General features: G+C 40.3%; 1 long non-coding RNA gene across 3 annotated transcripts in view; it reads right to left on the bottom strand.

Moving 5' to 3' along the window:
- Positions 1-5,171: 5,171 nt before the first annotated feature.
- Positions 5,172-18,650, bottom strand: part of LOC137218777 (uncharacterized) — a 189,810-nt gene continuing 176,331 nt past the window's right edge. For 2 of the 3 annotated variants that reach the window (XR_010940846.1, XR_010940848.1), the window contains 2 exons: positions 8,813-9,019; positions 7,107-8,042 (listed from right to left, as the gene is read on the bottom strand). This is a non-coding gene — a long non-coding RNA (uncharacterized lncRNA). Of the gene's footprint in view, positions 6,941-7,106; positions 8,043-8,812; positions 9,020-18,650 lie in introns of those variants that run through there. The other variant, XR_010940847.1, reaches the window with a different exon arrangement.

Genomic DNA, 18,650 nt, shown 5'->3' with positions numbered 1-18,650 from the left:
TATATGAGTGTCTTCCTGCTGGGAAGCTGGCAAATGGAGTCCCACCCCAATCCTCCAGCCCCAAATTAAAACAAGCTGGTTGCGATTGTGAGCAAACCCAGCTCGCACCAGCTGCGCCCGGCTCGCAGCTTCAGAAAGTGCTGTTTCATGTTCATATGCAAATAACTATTTCCTCTCTAGAGCGTGCCCGGACTGTGTTCCAATCTGAACGGGGAGCAGAGAGGAACAGAGGCTCTGGAAGAACATGTGGCCAGGGCTGTCGGGATGGATTATGCTGCCCTGAAGTGTTCCCTGAATTCAGAGAGTGGTCAGTGCGCCACAGGAGGTGCTGAGGGCAGAAGGGAGATGTTCCCAGAGTCTCCTGCAGCTGTTCCTTCGCCCGTCACGCTGCCAACCCCTTTGGACGAGCGCTTGTGGCCTCTGAATGGGTTCTCCTGCCTCTGGGCCCTCCCCAATCTACCCCAAACGCCTGCTACCAGAGTGATTCCATCACTTATTCACTCAAATATCAGCTATTGGACACTTAACTGTGCCAGATACTGTTGTAGGCACAGGGGATAGAGCAGGAATCACATGGGGTACGGGAGGATCTGTCCTCAGGAGGCTTATATTCTAAGGATCTTTTTCACTTGTAGTCCTCACCTCACTCCTCTGTGCTCCAAAGTCTTCAACAGCTCCCTATGGCCAACTGAATAAAAATTAAACTTCTTAACATAGACTAGGCCCTCCAGGCTCACACTCAAATGCGTGTGTCCAGTCCTAAATTTCATTGTTCATCACTCATGAATGTTGCGCTGCACTCCATAGGTCTGCAAGCCCTGTATTTGCCCATCCTTGAGACCGAAGAAAGAGCCTGGAGTCGGAGACAGAGACATCAATGGTTTAATGGATGGGGGAGCTTACCTGTCTGAAGCAAGGTCCTGGAGCGACACCCTACAGAGCGCGGTGGATGGCGGGCAGGACATGGCGGCAGTCTTCATTCGGGGATGGGGGGGTGGGGCGGGTTACCAGTTATAGGGGAATTGATATCAGGTGGGATCATTAGTTACCAGGGAAACTACTGGTTTCTACTGGTGCCCCCAGAGGGGCACGCCCTTCAGGGTGGAAATGTTCTGATCTAAAGATTAGAAGAATCACCAGCTGGGGCGGGGACAAGTATGTAGGAAGGTCAGTCAGGTGAGTAGGGTGTCGGTGAGGCAGGCACTGGGTGAAGCAGAGAGAAAGAGAACCGCCATCCTGTGTGGCCTGACCATACAATGAGCCTGTTGAACATTTACCCACGCTGCAAAATCCAGCTCCAGTGTCATCTCCTTGGAACCATCCAAGATTCCCCAGTAGGAGTGAACCCCTCCTTCCTCTGTATTCTCACAGCAAGATCCCAGCAATTTACAGTGAGGGTAAATGGCAGAGATTATCCCAAAATCCAAATCGATCCTTCAATGGTCCAATTCTCCCCAGGCTAACTGTGTGTTAAGACTAATTAATTCATACTGTGGTAAACATGACTCAGGTTCTTTGATGTGGAGATTTAACTAAAATCTACTGAGGGACTAATGTGTGTCAAGGACTGCGCTACACCCTTTCATTTATTTTATTTCTTCCTGTCCTCTATTTTCTCCTACATACATATGAGGAAACCAAACTCAGAAAGGTGAGCTTATTTACCCAGGGTCACACAGCTGGTCCAACAGGCTTCTCCTGCTCATTCCCACAGCCATTTCTTCCACCTGTAACACGCACATCCTCCAGGACACAGTGGTGTACTTTGGAGCGGCTGGTGGGGGCGGGGGGGGGGGGGGGTCTGTGCAAAGTTACAGGATAAACATTGGACATCTACCAGGCATCCTTTTCACTTACTGGTAACTAAGTTAAATACTATTTGATTGCATACATTTTAAAGATGAAATGCAAGTCTTCAAATCCATTTTGCACCAGAGGAAGGGCTTTTGGGGCTGTGCTCCCAACCTCCCAGCTGGCACCCATTCAGAACCCTGTGACGTGAGGGCTACTTGGACGGAAATGCTTTCTTTAATACAGCATTTTCCATAAGGCAGAAACACTGACACCAATGGATGAAGGCAAGTAGAAAGTGAGGAAAAGGCAGGAGAAAGAAGAGTTTAAAAATACAGATATTCAAAGAAGTACTGAGGCCTGGGAGCATCAGTGCTGACACCATGAGCCCTCCATACATCTGGAAGAAGGACACGGTAAAAATAATATTCCTGGGCTTCCCTGGTGGCGCAGTGGTTGAGAGTCCGACTGCCGATGCAGGGGATACGGGTTCGTGCCCCGGTCCGGGAAGATCCCATATGCCACGGAGCGGCTGGGCCTGTGAGCCACGGCCACTGAGCCTGCGCGTCTGGAGCCTGTGCTCCGCAACGGGAGAGGCCACGACAGTGAGAGGCCCGCGTACCGCAAAAAATAAATAAATAAATAAATAAATAAATAATATTCTTGATAGTGGGCCATCCAAAAACAAAAAGGAGGGGCAGTTAAAGATTAATTATCTTCTGTATACTATTTTCAAAGGACAATGACATCAAATATTTGAGGAAACTTTCCATTTAAAACAGTTGAAACTATTAAAACATGGGTACTTAAAAAATATATTGCATTTTCCTAATTAACAGTGTATGTCCTTCCCCTCATAAGTTATGGGTCCTGCATGTGTCAGGTAACTGACTGATGTCGTTAGCTGAATGATGTGTTCTTTTTTTTTTCTTACAAAAAATACAATCTTTATTGGAGTATAATTGCTTCACAATGCTATCTTAGTTTCTGTTGTACAGCAAAGTGAATCAGCTATATGCATACATATGTCCCCATATCCCCACCCTCTTGAGCCTCCCTCCCACCCTCCCTATCCCACCCCTCTGTGTCGTTGCAAAGCACCAAGCTGATCTCCCTGTGCTATGCTGCTGCTTCCCACGAGCTATCTATTTTACATTTGTAGTGTATATATGTCGATGCTACTCTCACTTCGCCCCAGCTTTCCCCTCCCCTCCTATGTCCTCAAGTCCATTCTCTATGTCTACGTTTTTATTCCTGCCATGACACTAGGTTCATCAGTACCATTTTTTTTAGATTCCATATATATGCCTTAGTATATGGTATTTGTTTTTCCCTTTCTGACTTACTTCACTCTGTATGACAGACTCTAGGTCCATCCACCTCACTACAAATAACTGAACTTTATTTCTTTATATAGCTAAGTAATATTCCATTGTATATATGTGCCACATCTTCTTTAACCATTCATCTGTCGATGGACATTTAGGTTGCTTCCATGTCCTGGCTATTGTAAATAGTGCTGCAATAAACATTGTGGTACATGTCTCCTTTTGAGTTATGGTTTTCTCAGGGTATATGCCCAGTGGTGGGATTGCTGAGTCATATGGTATTTCTATTTTCAGTTTTTTAAGGAACCTCCATACTGTTCTCCATAGTAGCTGTATCAATTTACATTCCCACCAACAGTGCAAGAGGGTTCCCTTTCCTCCACACCCTCTCCAGCATTTGTTGTTTATAGATTTTCTGATGATGCCCATTCTAACTGGTAATGAGGTGATACCTCATTGTACTTTTGATTTACATTTCTCTAATAATTAGTGATGTTGAGCAGCTTTTCATGTGCCTCTTGGCCATCTGTATGTCTTCTTTGGTGAAATGTCTATTTAGGTCTTCCACCCATTTTTTATTTTATTTTATTTTTTTTATGTGGTGAAGAAAAAGTATATGTTACAACTGAAAAGATGACAATTCAAATCCAGATTTCAAACAAGTGGAAGCAAGGTAAGTATACTGTCTAAACTGTAAAATTGAATTAATATTTTTAAGTACAAGTTTGCTATGAGATAATATATAAGAAGGTACTAGACCATAGAAATAAATTTGAATTTGGTTTTTTCAAGGATTAACAAATATATCTGATATTTTAAATTTTAAATATATACTTATTAAATCATTGTGTATTTCATTGTAATAGATCTTATAAGGAGGTCATATATGGAATATTAGGTTTATTACAGTTAAATCTTGATGCCATTTTTCTTAAGAAGTTAGAAACAAATATCTTATCCATTCTCAACAACACCAATAAATCAGAAAACAAATTTCTATTTTCCAGTAGATAAAGCAAGGAAACTCCCATTTCTGGAAATATGTAGTTTTCATACATTTACACTTTAGGATATCATTTAGGAAATAAAAAATAATAATTGAAATTAGCTTCCAAATGCAGTCTATGAAATTAAGATACTACAAAATCTGATTATATAAATATACAGCATCTACATGCAGCTACCTATATGAAATATTTTTCAAAAGCACTGATAAAATCTCTTGGGCAAGTACTGAACTCACTTTAAATAGCAGGCATTGTAATAGATGCTGAGTATTCACACATAAGAAAGAAATCATTGCAATATTCAAATACCTACAACTTGTTGATAGGTTCATTTTAAAAAGCATCATCATCAACAACAACAAAAACAAGGAAGGCAATAACAACTTAAGTCCAGACCATAGATTATTCAATGAAAGTAACTTGATGGTAGTCACTATAAGAGATTATTACATTATTAAATCTGCATTCAAAATAAATATTTATATTCTTTAATCGGATAAATACCCATTAATCTTCACTTTTTGAAACTGGTTAACGAAGCTATAGTTGTGCATTAAATCAAAAGGAAGAGGGAAGATACTAGTTATTCTTTCAGAAGAGAATTTGAAGGTTGAAGAAGATGATAGCAATGGCTTATTGAAATTGTATTTCAAATATAATTCCAATTTAGAAAGGTAAGATTAACTGATCTGGTAACTATATAGCATAGACAAAGGAGTTGCTCACAGTCTATTTTTCTATGCATAGAATGAGATTTGATGTGACAGCTCATATATTATGATTTTGTTAGATATAATAAGTAGGAAAAATTTGAAAATTGACAACATTTGTTAATAAAAAGTAGGGTAGATAAGCTGACTGTAAAACAAATTCAATCAAACTATATTGGGCTTTTATACTAGGTAAGCTCTGCAAAAGTTGGACATGGTCTAGGATCTAATATTTAAAATGTTGTCTTTCAGTGTCATGTTATTTCAGGTTAGAAGCTATATTATTATGAAATACATTCCTAAGCAAACATTTTCTTGAAAGCTAGACTATAAGATAAATTTAATGTAGCTAACACTACAGTTCTTTTTTTTTTTCTAACATCTTTATTGGAGTATAATTGCTTTACAATGGTGTGTTAGTTTCTGCTTTATAACAAAGTGAATCAGCTACACATGTACATATATCCCCATATCTCCTCCCTCTAGCGTCTCCCTCCCATCCTCCCTATCCCACCCCTGTAGGTGGTCACAAAGCACCGAGCTGATCTCCCTGTGCTATGCGGCTGCTTCCCACTAGCTATCTATTTTACATTTGGTAGTGTATATAGGAACATGCCACTCTCTCACTTCGTCCCAGCTTACCCTTCCCAGTCCCCGTGTCCTCAAGTCCATTCTCTATGTCTTTGTCTTTATTCCTGTCCTGCCCCTAGGTTCTGAATTCTCTCCCCTGAATTCTCTTAGCTTTTGCTTCTCTGTAAAAGTTTTTATTTCTCAGTTGAATCTGAATGAGATCCTTGCTGGGTAGAGTAGTCTCGGTTGTAGGTTTTTCCCTTTCATCACTTTCAATATGTCCTGCCGCTCCCTTCTGGCTTGCAGAGTTTCTGCTGAAAGTTCAGCTGTTAACCTTATGGGGATTCCCTTTTATGTTATTTGTTGCTTTTCCCTTGCTTCTTTCAATAGTTTGTCTTTAATTTTTGATAGGTTGATTAAAATGTGTCTTGGTATGTTTCTCCTTGGATTTATCCTGTATGGGATTCTCTGTGCTTCCTGGACTTGATTGACTATTTCCTTTCCCATATTAGGGAAGTTTTCAACTATAATCTCTTCAAATATTTTCTCAGTCCCTTTCAACTATAATCTCTTCAAATATTTTCTCAGTCCCTTTCTTTTTCTCTTCTTCTTCTGGGACCCCTATAATTCAAATGTTGGCGTGTTTAATGTTGTCCCAGAGGTCTCTGACAGTGTCCTCAATTCTTTTCATTCTTTTTTCTTTATTCTGCTCTGCAGTAGTTATTTCCACTATTTTATCTTCCAGGTCACTTATCCGTTCTTCTGTCTCAGTTATTCTACTATTGATTCCTTCCAGAGAATTTTTAATTTCATTTATTGTGTTGTTACTCATTGTTTGTTTGCTCTTTAGCTCTTCTAGGTCCTTGTTAAACGTTTCTTGTATTTTCTCCATTCTATTTGCAAGATTTTGGATCATGTTTACTATCATTACTCTGAATTCTTTTTCAGGTAGACTGCCTATTTCCTCTTCATTTGTTTGGTCTGGTGGGTTTTTACCTTGCTCCTTCATCTGCTGTGTGTTTATCTGTCTTCTCATTTTGCTTATCTTACTGTGTTTGGGGTCTCCTTTTCTCAGGCTGCAGGTTTGTAGTTCCCGTTGTTTTGGTGTCTGCCCCCAGTGGCTAAGGTTGGTTCAGTGGGTTGTGTAGGCTTTCTGGTGGAGGGGACTGGTGCCTGTGTTCTGGTGGATGAGGCTGGATCTTGTCTTTCTGGTGGGCAGGACTGTGTCCGGTGGTGTGTTTTGGGGTGTCTGTGGACTTATTATGATTTTAGGCAGCCTCTCTGCTAATGGGTGGGGTTGTGTTCCTGTCTTGCTAGATGTTTGGCATAGGGTGTCCAGCACTGTAGCTTGCTGGTTGTTGAGTGGAGCTGGGTCTTAGCACTGAGATGGAGATCTCTGGGAGAGCTTTTGCCGTTTGACATTATGTGGAGCCAGGAGGTCTCCAGTGGACCAATGTCCTGAACTCTGCTCTCCCACCTCAGAGGCTCAGGCCTGACACCTGTCCAGAGCACCAAGACCATTTCAGCCACTCAGCTGAGAAGAAAAGGGAGAAAAAAAAAAGAAAAAAAAAGAAAGAAAATAAAGTTATTAAAATAAAAAATTTTTTTAATATTTTTAAAAATTTAAAAGTAAAAAAAAACGAGAGCAACCAAACCAAAAAACAAATCCACTAATGTTAACAAGTGCTAAAAATTATACAAAAAAAAAAAAAAATGGACAGACAGAACCCTAGGACAAATGGCAAAGCAAAGCTGTACAGACAAAATCACACAAAGAAGCATACACATATACACTCACAAAAAGAGAAAAAGGAAAAAATATATATATATAAAAAGAAAGAAAGCAACCAAATCAATAAACAAACCTACCAATGATAATGAACTCTAAATACTAAATTAAGATAAACATAAAACCAGAAACAAATTAGATGCAGGAAGCAAACCCCCAAGGCTACAGTTGCTCCCAAAGTCCACCACCTCAATTTTGGGATGATTGTCTACTCAGGTATTCCACAGATTCATGGTGCATGAAGTTGATTGTGGAGGTTTAATCCGCTGCTCCTGAGGCTGCTGGGAGAAATTTCCCTTTCTCATCTTTGTTCGCACAGCTCTTGGGGTTGAGCTTTGTATTTGGCCCCACCTCTGCGTGTAGGTTGCCTGAGGGCATCTTTTGGGAAGTCTGAGGTCTTCTGCCAGCATTCAGTAGGTGCTCTATAGGAGTTGTTCCACATGTAGATGTATTTTTGATGTATTTGTGGGGAGTACGGTGATCTCCACGTCTTATTCCTCTGCCATCCTGAAGGTCCCCCTCTTCATTTATTTGGCCTTGTAGGTTTTTACCTTGCTCCTTCATCTGTGACATATTTTTTTGCCATCTATTTTTTTTTTTTTTTTTTTGATGGGTGAGATGTGTTCCTGTCTTACTGGCTCTTTGGCCTGAGTTTTCCAACACTGGAGTTTGTAGGCTGTTGGGTAGAGCTGGGTCTTGGTGCTGAGATGAGGACCTCTGGGAGACCTCACTCCAATGAATATTCCCTAGGGTCTGAGGTTCTCTGTTAGTCCAGTGGTTCGGACTTGGAGCTCCCACCACAGGAGCTTCAGCCCGACCCCTGGCTCATGAACCAAGATACCACAAGCTGCATGGGGTGGCAAAAAAAGAAAAAAAAAAAGAAGAACAATAACAAAGAGTAAAAATAAAATTAGACTAGCAAACTAACAGATATGTTAGAAAGAATATAAAAATATAGATGAAACAATAGGCAGAGGGTAAAACAAAACTACAATAGTAAAAAAGAGGAGAAGAAAAGAAAAAAAAAAGGGCAGGGGGTGGTGTAAAAAAGAAAAAAAAACGGTGGAAAAGGCCTTGGCTGTAGAGGGCAGGGCCTAGGCAGGAGCGGGGTTTGAGTGGTGGAGCAGGGCCTATGCTTAGGACCCACAGGGCTGGAAAAGGCCCTTGGGGGTGTGAGGGGTGGGGCTTAGGCTCAACAGAACAGAAAGGGCCCAGGCGTGCCTCTGGTCTCAGAGGGCAGGGTACCCCACCTGGGAGCCCAGCAGGCTTCCTGCGACCAAGTGGGCGGGGCAAACGCCCTCCACTCCTCTTCCACTCCTCTGGTCCTGGAGGGCCCCTCCCGCCTGTCTCTCCTGTTCTCCCCCCAGCCTCATTCCTACACCCCCAGGACCCACACAGCCTGGAGGGGGCCTCTGAGGGTATAGGACCTGGCCCAAGAGCCCAGCAGACTTCCCGGGCTGATTGGGCAGGGGAAACGCTTGGTGCACTTCCCCCGATCCTAGCCCCTGAGGGTCCCTCCTGGCATGGGAACACCTCCCCCTTCTGAGCCAGACCTCAGGGGCACTGGTCCTGCCTGGCCTTCATATCTCCTCTCCCCTCAGTCCCCCCACGTCCTACCGGTTCGTTTGGGTGTTCCTTCCGTCTCCTTGGGTGTTGAGGTCCCCCCCACCAGCATCCGACAGGTGCCCTAATCGTGGGGAGACATGAACTCCACATCTTCCCGTGCTGCCATCTTGACTCTGCCTTGAATGATGTGTTCTTGATGAACTGATTCCTCCTCTCCTGCAGCATCTTCGGTTCTACAGGGACCTGAGCTGCCTGACTCTGAAAAAAAAGCATAACGGTAGAAATTCAGTCATTGTGTCATGAAACAGGAGGAGTTTACATTGTGGAGGGTATGAAGAGGAGAGGATTCCATGTCCCTCAGTGACTCTACTCCCCATAATTTAGAATTGATTCTAGCTGCTAATGACTGGGAGCAAGGCTGGGTTTCCTGAGTACAAATGAGTTCTGGAAAACATGTGTTTTTATTTTCATTGTGTTAATTATCTGGCAAGAGCAATTCAAATTTAATATGGAGCATATGAGCCAACAAATCCTCACCCCCTACAACTCATGTCCATGGCAACCTTGGCTACTTAGTCACAAACTTCATTTCTCTACATCCCAGACTTGACTCAGTATCCTTCTTAATACAGCACTCAGGCAGCTGCAACCGATGGACCAGAGCTGGCGCGAGAGATGAATCTTTGTTTGCCCTCCCTGATCTGGAGCACAGGCATCATCAGATGAAGGGGACAATTCTAGCTCTTCCCGGGTCCAATCAACAGATGCTGATGGAGTGCCTGCTTTACATATGCCCAGCTCACACTGACTCTAAAGAGAAATCTGACCATGCCTACCTCCTCTTGAGCTGTCTGTGTGGCTTCCCATCCCTACAGTCTACATCCCTCCATTGTCTGTCTGAGTCAGACTTCCAGGCTCTTCTGCAGTACATCCACACAGTGACCCTGCCCTCCAGCCCCTGAATGATGTTCTCACCCAGCCATCTGCCATCTCAATGCTTTTGCACACCTGCTCCTTTGGCCTGAGGCAACTTCCTCCCTCCCTTACCTAGAGCAGTGGTTCTCAAACTTCAGCAGACATCAATAGACTGGTTAAAACACAGATGGCTGGGTCCGCATACCCAGAGTTTCTGATTCTGTCAGTCTGGGATGGGCCCCAAGAATTTGCATTTCTCACGATTTCCTAGGTGACGCTGGTGCTTCTAGGCTAAGGCCCATACTTGGAAAACTATGGCTCTACATAACTCTGGCCTGCCATTCAAACAGCTAAAGCTTCAGTTCTTCCAGGAAGCCCACCATGACTGGCCTCCTCCCATACTGTTAGTTTTCTCCCCTGGGCCACCACATCCCCCTGTTATTTCCTCTATCCTTGCATATAAAGGGTTATGAAGAAATTACCTGTCAATGTATCGATGTGTCTATATCCCCTCTCAATTGTAAGCTCCTCGAGACTCCAGCTTAATAATGTCTTCGTCATTTCCATACCCCCAACACCTCACAAAGTGAGTACATAGTTCAGGTTCATTAACATTTTTTTAATGAATACAAACCCTCATGCAAGCAGAGTAGATGGAACCAAATTTTAGGGAAAAGCATGATGTAATGAGAAGGAATATTATCACCATGCTCCATCCTCTTTTACCTGGAGCACTGCCTCAATCTCCCCCCTGCTCTCCAGGCCTCTAGTCTGAACACCTCCCTGCCATCTACCACACTAACTCTGCCACACTCCTGCTTAAAACTCTCCCAAGATCCCACATGGCCATCAGGAAAAAGGCCAAATTCCTCATTCTAGCATTCAAAGCCCCCAGGTTTGGGTCCTAACATAATTTTCCAGCCTCATCCTCTTACACACTATGTTCTCAATCTCCCAGACTGCTTTATCCTTCTGTGCCATTTCCTCTACAAAAAATGCTCTTCACCCTTTTCTTCCTGGAAAACTCCTATTCATGCTTCAAGGCCCAGATCAAATAGTATCATCTCTGTGAAACCCTCCTTGATTACTCTGGGCCTAGTGACTTATTTTCATAGCATGTAGTATTTAAAGATAGGGCAGATCTCCTTACAACCTGAAAAAAAATCTGGCCCCTGCTTGTCTAATGCACAAGCCCAATGAGATCCAAAGCTCCTCTTCAGTGGGATCAAAATGTGTTTACAGAACCAAATAATCAGAAGAGGAAATCTTGTGAAATCTGTTTAACAAATGGGGTGGCTTCAGTGTCCTCCCATGGACTTGGGTGAAGAGCAGAAATTCAAGAGGCCTTTGCAGCCTCCCACTCTGTGCACAAGTGCACACGCAGTCTGTAAAGAGAATCTGAGAGGAGACAGACATGGCAGCACAGAGATGCAGGAAGAGACAAAGGAGAAACAAACAGAGAAGGAAGCAAAAGACAATGGAAAAGTGAGAGAAGCTAAATAGAAAAAGAAAGAGAGCAAATGCAGTGAGAAATAAGGGAATAAAAATAGAGAAAGGTAGAGCGATACGAGACAAGGAGGAGGAGGAGGGAAAGGAGAAGGAAGGAAGGGAGGAAGGAAGGAAGGAAGGAAGCAAGAAAGGAAGAAGAAGAGAGAGAGAAGGGAGATATTGACCAAAAATAACCAGAGAGATACACACACGTATGCAGATGAGAGACACAATGAGAAACGGAGCAACAAAGACAGAGAAGTAACTTAAAGAAAGACAAAGGCCAACCGTGTCCCTGAGCTGCTATACTGTGATAACTGGTCCACAGCAGGTACTAATAAATATTTTGAATGAATGTGGAATGAAGATGGAGAGGAAGACACCCACAGATGGACAGAAAGGGAATAGGATAGAGCTCAAACTTGGTGCCTGATGTTTTCTCAACACATACTCTATAAGCAATGGAAAAATTACAAGTCGGCCAAGAGCGCATATGAGCATGAGATCTCTGATTTCAGCAATGGCCTCCAAAACCTAAGGGTGGGACACAATGTCTTTTAGCCTGCTCAGGGCCAGGCCAACTCTAGGAAGAGACTGAACAGATCATAAAATTCTTCTCTGAGATCAACACAATAATATGCTGTTTATCCCATCCTTGATTGATTCCATAGGGCAGGAAGAAGCGGAACATGCAGGGAGTCTGGGCACCTGGCTTCGGGTCTGGACCTTGAAGCTCACTGGACAGTCAACTTGGACAGTCACTGTCCTTCTCTGGCCTCAGTCTTCCCAATTAGAAAGGGAGTGTGGGATGGTAATTGGACCAGATCACTTTGCCTATCTTTTTTTTTTTTTTTTAGTATAAGAAATTTTTGTTTCCTAACAAAATCATGGGCAAAAATCCAATATAGAAAACTGATTAAAAATGAAAAATGAACTTTCTCTGGTTCAAGTGAGATGAGAACTCAACAGAGCAAAGACAGCTCTGCTGAGCACCGAGGTACCAAGGAACTCAGAAATCATCTCATCGGGGTTTTTTTAAGGTGCCCGACTGCTCTCTGTGTTTCTATACACTTCCGTTCTGCAGAGCCCACATGTGTACTCCTCAAGAGGCCTCGAGGGCTGGCTTGCCCAGGACCACCTTTAGTCCTCAGTGAGAGGGATGCAGCCATGGGTCTATAGGTTAGAGGGCCCCATACATCACACACACACACACACACACACACACATATGCACACACACACACACACGTACACACATACTGTGGACTGGGGCTTAGAACCGGCACAGTGCCACCTATCACACAGCCAGTCCCTGGACCAGCGCTGTACTGGATCCAGGAAAAGCCACCCTCTCTTTCCCTCTGTCCCTGAATCAATGAGCAACCGGGTCCAAGTGCTGTGAGAATTTGTGCTGCCAACATCGGAAACAACCCTGCTTCTGAGAGCAGAGAGAATTGAGGGGTGGAAGTACCTAGATAGGAGAAAAGACACATAGCTGTCAAATCCTTCCATTCAGATAGCACAAATGCAATCGATTCTTGCATAGCAAAGTATTGCTTTCCAGTAGTGCTGAGGGTTCATTCTCTTCTTTTTTAACATTCCAATTCATAATTTCAAAGGCATTTACAAATGAACACAATAGTTACAGTAGCTAAGGAACACTTTGTAATATTAAACAATTCAATTGCTCAGAAAAGTATATACTATATGAAGGTCTAGAAGAAACATGAGTGAAGTGATAACACCTTATAAAACGGTATCTAGATGGCCAATGACTGTTAGATTTTTAAATAGTTTTATTTTCATTAAAATATATAAATATTTCTAACTAAAACTTCAAAAAAATAAATAAAATTTTACCTTTAAATATTTTATAATTTTGATATTCATCAAGTACAATTTGTAGTTCACCTTTTGATTTAAATATCTTACAAAAGATAACTTTTTTTTTTAATTTATTTATTTTGGGCTGTGTTGGGTCTTCGTTTCTGTGTGAGGGCTTTCTCTAGTTGTGGCAAGCGGGGGCCACTCTTCATTGCGGTGCGCGGGCCTCTCACTATCGCGGCCTCTCTTGTTGCGGAGCACAGGCTCCAGACGCGTAGGCTCAGTAATTGTGGCTCACGGGCCCAGTTGCTCCGCGGCATGTGGGATCTTCCCAGACCAGGGCTCGAACACGTGTCCCCTGCATTGGCAGGCAGATTCTCAACCACTGCACCACCAGGGAAGCCCACAAAAGATAACTTTTTAAAACAACATATGAAGAATATGTTTTTACTTTTACATGGATTAATGAGAATATTCAAATTATATATACATTAAATACAATTACATTTTATTTTCAATCCTTTAGATCATTGAGAATGAATAAAAGTTGTGATCATGATAGAAATAGAAAGTGAAATTCAGAAAAGAAAAAAGCTAAAAGGAATAAAGAAGTAGAAAAACTTAAAGAGAAAGTCTGCCAAATTTTTTTATTGAAAACAGTGGGGAAAAAAATTTGAAATTCCTAGAACTAAATCAAAACTTAAAAAAATGGCAAGATTTCCATAGTATCCAAAAAATCAAGGGATATTGAATATTGGCTTGATGTTCTGAAGAATAGTGTTGTATGTCTAATATTTACTCAAATATAATGAATGATACTTTAAATGGGACTAAAAGCACAATAGTTATAGACCACAATGGAAAATATTTAGATTTAGTTAAAATGATTTTGACATTTGCTGCTATAATAGCAGAACTTGAAAAATTATTTTTTAAATAATGGGACAAATGATATCTCTGCAGGATGAAAAATTCAACATGAAATTTTGAACTTAATGAGGAATAAAGAGGGAAGACATTTTATTTTTTAAATTTTAAATAACATAAATATTATAATATTAAATAATATTGTTCAATACAACTATTTTGTAGCAGGTATAAAAGTCATGTGGAACAACTGGAAAACAAATTGAAATTAATGATATTAGATTCATGTCACAGCTCTTCTAAAACATACAGATTTTGATTTAATAAAGAACTGGACAAAAATCACCTTAAGTTTTAGGCATTGATTTTAAAAATTGTTGAGGGTAAGCCTATGATAAAGATGCTAACATGGTGAGTGAAGGAAAGGGTATACAGCCAGAATCCACAAGTATTCTTGGTACACAATTTAATTTATTACTAGAAGATTCAGCCTCAACTGGCTGATACCAGTATCATTCTTTAGAGCAATTCAAAGATTATACTCAGTATTTTCAAGAACTGCTCAAAGTAGTAAGATTTTTTTAAAATTAAGATATAATTGACATATAACATTGTATAAGTTTAAGATGTACGACAGATTTGATACATTTACATACTGCAACATAATTACCACGGTAATGTTAGCTAACACCCCTGTCACTTCATATAAGTATCATTTCCTTTTTATGGTGAGAACATTTAAGATCTAGCCTATTAGCAATCAGAGTTGTAAGATCCTGATGAAACACATATTATATTTGACCTACCAATTCTCTCTCTAACACAAGACAGGAATGCAAACTAATGGCATTCAAGTGCTTAGATATAATTTCTTGTAATTTTAAAGCAATTTTATCAAGATACAACTTACCTTAAAATGCACCTATTTTAAATAAACAGATGAGTTGTGACAAATGCATACACAGGTGTAACCACCAACACAATCAAGATAGAAAACATCTCCATCACCCCAGAAAGTTCCCTCAGGTGCCTTTCCTGTCAATCTTAACTCCCACCCACTAGCCCTGGCCCTAGACAACTACTGATTGATCTACTCTGTGTCATTATAGACTAGTGATGCCTGCTCTAGACTTGCATATAAGTGGAATTATATAGTACGTAGTCTTTGGCATCTGCCTTCTTTCACTCAGTATTTCTACTCTCACTCACCTTTTGAGGTGCATCCATTTGCTGCATGTATCAGTAATTCGTTTCCTTTTTTGCTGACAAGTATTTCATTGCATGGATATACAATTTGCTTATCCATTCACCTGTTGATGAACATTTGCGTTGTTTCTGGTTTGGAACTGTTGTGAATAAAAATGTTGTGAACGTTGGTTCATGTGTACATTTTCATTCCTCTCGGATAAATGCCTAAGAGTAGAATAGCTGGGTTGTATGGTTAGAGTATGATTAACTTAATAAGAAATTGCTGAACTGTCTATATCACTATACCATTTATATGCCCACCAGCAATCTATGAGACTTCTGGTCGCTCCACACCTCCCCAACTCTAAGTATGATCAGTCGTTTTAATTTTAACCATTCTGATGGGTATATAATGGAACTGCATTGTAATTTAAATTTTTCTAATTTCCTACTGATGATATCAAACATATTTTCATGTGATTATTGGTTGTTCACTTATCTTTGCTCATACAGTGTCTGTTCAAATCTTTTGCCTGATTTTTGCTGGATTGTTTGTCTTCTTCTTATTGACTGTAGAAGTTCTCTAGGTATTCTTGGGAATTCCCTGGTGGTCCAGTGGTTAGGACTCCTCACTTTCACTGCTGACGGCCTGGGTTGAACCCCTGGTCTGGGAACAAGATCCTGCAAGCTGCTCAGCATGGCCCCCCCCAAAAAAGAATTTCTCTATATATTCTTGATCCTAATTTTTATGATATATCTCCCAGACTGTGGCTTAAGTTTTCATTTTAACATTTTACCTTGAAGAGTAGAATTTTTACTTTTGATGAAGAAAAATATATCAATTATTTTCTTTTATGATTTGTGATCTTATGTCCTAAGAAATTTTGTTCTGTTCCCAAGATCACCATTTTTTCTATAGTTTTAGTTTTCACATTTAGATCTATGATCAGTTTCTAGTTAATTTTTGTACATGGTGTGGGAGGTAAGAATCAGAGTTCATATTTTTCAAATGGATATCCAGTTTTAGCACCATTTGTTGTGAACACTATCTTTTCCCAGATTGTCTTGGCACCTTGGTCAAAAAGCAATTGCCCCTCTATTTGTGTTTCTCGTTCTGGACTCTACTGTGTTTCATTAACCTACATATCTGTCTTTGCACCAATACCACCCTGTCGTGATCTGTAGTTATATAGTAAATCGCGGTGTCAAGTTATGGCAACTCCACCAACTTTGTTCTTTTCAAGTGTTTTGGCTATTTTAGGTCTTTTGCATTTCCATGTAAGTTTTAGAATAATCTTGTCAATCTCTACAAAAAGCCTTCTGGAATTTTTTTTGGGGGGGGGGGTGTTTCATTACATCTATAGATTAATTTGGGAGAGAATTGGCATCTTGAAAATAATGTTTCTGATTCTTGAGTATAGTATATCACACTACTGATTTAGGTCTTAATTTCTCTCACCAGTGTTTTGCAGTTTTCACATATCTAAATAAACTTACCCTACTTCATATTTTTTGATACTAATTTATATTACATTGTGTTTTTAATTTCATTTTCAATTGTTTCTTGCTCTGTACAGAAGTACAATTGATTTTTGGTATATTGAACTTGTATCCAATGACCTTGCTAAATTCACTTAGTTCTAGTATCTTTTTTGTAGTTTTCATGGGATTTTCTATGTGCATGATCATGTCATCCACAAATGAAATCAGTTTTACTTCTTCCTTCCCAATCTAAGGGCCTTTTTTCCCCTTATTTTATGCACTTTCCAGGATCTCTAGTACAATACTGAATACAACTGGTGAAAATGGACATCCTTAACAGTAAGGGGAAAGTATTCATTCTCAGCCTCAAGTATGAGAGGTCAGCTGGAGGTTTTATTGTTAATGACCTTTATCAGGTTAGGAAAGTTTCCTTCTATTCCTAGTTTGCTGAGAAGTTTTATCATGAATAGATGTTGAATGTTGTCAAATGCTTTTTCCGTGTCTATTGAAATGATCATATTCTTTTCTCCTTTATTTTATTAATATCCTGTATTACATTAACTAAATTCAGATGTTAAACCAAATTTGTATTCCTGGGATAAACACAGGATATATGCTGGACATGATTTGCTAATTTTTCACTAGTATTTTGCATCTATATTCATAAGGGAAGTTAATACTGGATTTTCCTTTCTTGTAATATCTATGGCTGGTTTTACTGTCAGGGTAACGTTAGGCTCATAAAGTGGGTTGGAGAGTATTCCCTCTTCCTCTAAAAAGACTTTGTGTAAAACTGATATTATTTCTTTCTTAAATGTTTGGTAGAATTTACCAGTGAAGCCATCTGGGCATTAAGATGTTTTTGCTGTTATTGTTGTTCTGTGGGGAAATTTATTTTTAACTTTTTATTTTGAGATAATTTTAGACTTACAGAATAATTGCAAAAAATACTACAGAGAGTTCCCGTATATTCTTTATCCAGCAACTCCTAAGGTTAATACCTCATGGGTCACAGAGGCTCTGTCTTTTCCTTTTAAGTATTTTCTTCTCTCTGTGCTTCAGTTTAGATACTGTTGTAGACTGAATTGTGTCCCCTTAAAATGTATATGAAGAAGGCCTAACACCTAATATGACTTATTTGGAGACAAGCCTTTTAGTGAGGTAATTAAGGTTAAATCAGGTCATAAGGAGTGGTACTAATCCAACAGTACTGGTATTCTTACAAGAAGAGGAAGAGACACCAAAGATCTCTCTCTCTCTCTCCCCCACCCCCTGTATGTACACATGGAGACGAGGACATGCAAGGATACAGTAAGAAAGCAGCTATCTACAAACCAGGAAGAGCAGTCTTAGCCAAAACCAACCCTGAAGTCACCTTGATCTTGGACTTCTAGCCTCCAGAACCATGAGAAAATAAATTTCTGTTGTTTAAGCCACTCAGTCTGTGGTATTTTGTTATGGCAGCGCCCAAGTAGATGAATGCAGATAATTTATTGCTTCAGTGATGTTATCGTCTATAACGTCCAATCTGTGTTATCCCACTAGATATGAATTTTTTTGTTTAAAATCATATTTTTCAACTATAAGAGTTCTATTTCACTGTTTTTTTAATATCTTCCATTTCAATATTTATCGTGTCCATGTTTTTCCTTTAAATACTTGAACATAATTATAGCTATTATAAAGTTCTTATCTGCTAATTCCATTATCTGTCATTTCTGGGTCTGTCTCTATTGGCTGAGTTTTCATTTTTTATTACTATCTCATTTTCCTACTTCTTAACCTGTCTAATAATCTCTAATTGTATCCTGGACATTGTTGTGTGCCGGGCTTTGCTGTCTTCCTATTAGGAGTTTCAGACTTTGTTCTGGGAGGCAGCTAAATGACTTAGGGATCAGCCTGATCCTTTCAAGAATGTACTTAAGCTTTATAGAGAAGCCTTTAATTTAGGGCTCATGTAGGACTTCTCACAAGGGATGATCCTTCTGTCATTTACTGAATGCCTTAGGTATTCAATGAGGTCTCTCTACTCTGGCTGCAAATCTCTCTCAACACTAGGAGAGATTTAGGAATCGTCCTGCCTACAGCTCCTCAGTCCTTATCTTGGCTGCACAGTTTCTCCCTAT

This window comes from Pseudorca crassidens, chromosome 2 (genome assembly GCF_039906515.1).
Source record: "Pseudorca crassidens isolate mPseCra1 chromosome 2, mPseCra1.hap1, whole genome shotgun sequence".
Classification (NCBI taxonomy): domain Eukaryota; kingdom Metazoa; phylum Chordata; class Mammalia; order Artiodactyla; family Delphinidae; genus Pseudorca; species Pseudorca crassidens.
The sequence above is the reverse complement of the archived record's forward strand: the minus strand, read 5'-3'. Positions and strand labels throughout refer to the sequence as shown.